The sequence below is a fragment of the Chrysochloris asiatica genome, unplaced genomic scaffold (assembly GCF_000296735.1).
Source record: "Chrysochloris asiatica unplaced genomic scaffold, ChrAsi1.0 scaffold00036, whole genome shotgun sequence".
Lineage (NCBI taxonomy): Eukaryota > Metazoa > Chordata > Mammalia > Afrosoricida > Chrysochloridae > Chrysochloris > Chrysochloris asiatica.
In genome coordinates, this window is record NW_006408554.1 from 8,870,545 (window position 1) to 8,872,808 (window position 2,264).

Below are 2,264 nucleotides of genomic sequence, written 5' to 3' on the forward strand. Positions count from 1 at the left end.
CACATGCCTGCTAGTGTATTCCATTTGAGTTTCAGTCTTGGAAGGGGGTTTGCCTTGAGGGGACCTGACCACTTGCCTTGATGGCTCCCTGGGGAACAACTTGATTGTTCTTGTAGTAGTCAATTGGACTGCTTTCTGTTGTTTTCTTTTCTTCTGGTCTTACTTTCAAGAAGTATCTTCTGTTCTAGCTGCTCCAGACTGCTCTGCTTGTCCTTTCATGTGGGAATATCCCACCTCAGAAGATTCTGGATGATGATCAGGATTCCACCTATGGTCTTGTGCAGTACAAAGGCTCTGCAGGGAGCCTCCTTTACTAGGCAAGTTCTAGTCCCATTTTAGTTATTGTAAATAGTTATAGGCTGAAGACGGACTTACAAGCTTTCTCTGGTGATGTTTCTGGCTATTCCTCTCTCTCCACTTCAAGTGTCTATTTTACAATAGTAGGAAAGGGAAATCAAGATTCAACAAACAGCCAAGCAACTTAACATCATTTCCTCACTTTTACCCATTGAAACCACGCCTCAATCTTTGTATCTACAAGCCCTGTTGTTTCATGTTTGTGCTCAGATCATTATTTACCTCTGTCCCATTTAGCCCACGTAAACCTGCCTAGCTATTCTCCCATCTGCCTTATTTTTCCTTTCCCCTTCCCCTTCTAGTGTGTTGCCCCACCCCTAGCACCAAACTATCCTGTATCTATTCCATACCCTGTGTTCCACTATCCTGTGCCTATTCCCTACCCTCTGCTCCAGCTTCCTCTACCTCTCCCTCCACCTCACCCCACCCCCTATATCCGAGTAACCAACAACAACAATAAAAAAAAATAATAAAAATAAAATAAAAGATACATTTTTCCCCCTTTCAGTGTGGGTGCTTTTTCTTAATCGTTTACAATGATGACTCTGTGCCATATTTATCTTTTTGTGACTGACTGATTTCACTCAGCATAATGTCACCAAGGTTCATCCATGTTATGCAGTGGCTTGCTGCTTCCTTGTTATTCTTCAGGGTAGTGTAGTATTCCATTGTATGTATGTACCAAAGTTTGTTTATTCATTCAACTGATGGGCACTTAGGCTGTCTCCATCTTTTTTCTAATGTAAATAGTGCTGCTATGAACATTGGTGTGTATATATCTACTAGTGTTATGGCTCGTATTTCTTGTGGATAAATACCAAGTAGAGGAATTGCTGGATCATGAGGTATCTCTATTTCCAACCTTCTGAGGAAGGTTTTCCATAGTGGTTGAACCATTTTGCAATCCCACCAGAAATGTAGCAGGGTCCCAGTCTCTCCACATCCTTGCCAGCACTTATTGTCCCCTACTTTTTTGATCTTTGCTATTATTGCTGGTATGAGATGATATCTCATTGTTGTTTTGATTTGTATCTCTCTGATGGCTCATGATCATCATGAACATTTTTTCATATGTTTGTTGGCTGCCCAGATCTCCTCCTTGGTGAAGTGTCTATTCATGTCTTGTGCCCATTTTTTAAGTGGGTTATTTGTCCTTTTCTTGTAGAAGTGTTGTAGTTCACTATATATTTTGGAAATTAGTCCCTTGTCTGTGTCATTGCAAAAGATTTTTTCTCATTCTGTGGGCTCCCTTTGTACTCTTTTGATAAAGTCTTTTGAAGCACACTAGTTTTTAATTTTTAGCATGTCCCATTGATCTATTTTGTCTATTTTTGTTTGTGTAAGTTTCAAAATGTTTGGTAGTTTGTGTATGTCCTGTATTAGAGCTCTCACATTTTTCCCTATTTTTTCATTGATGACCTTTGTAATTCTGGGATTCAAATTTAGGTCTTTAATCCATGCTGAGTAGTTTTTTGTATAAGGCATGAGGTAAAGGTCTTGTTTCAATCTTTTGCTTATCGCTTTCCAATTCTGCCAGCACCATCTATTGAAGAGACCATCTCCTTCCCATGCAATATACTTAGGTACTTTGTTGAAAATCAGTTGGCTGTATGTGTTCAGGTTAATTTCTGGTTTCTCAATTCTGTTCCATTGATCAATGTATCTTTCATTATACCAGTAAAAGGCTGTTTTGACCACTGTAGCCATGTAGTAAAATTTGAAATCAGGGAGGAAGAGGTTTCCCATCCTGTTCTTCTTCTTAGGCAGAGCTTTGCTTATCCTTCTTCTCTTTCCTTTCCATATAAAGTTTGTAATTGTTTTTTCCATCTCTTTGAAGAATGTATTTGTAATCTGGATTGGGATTGCATTTTATGAGTAAATTGCTTTGGGCAGTATTGACATTGTCA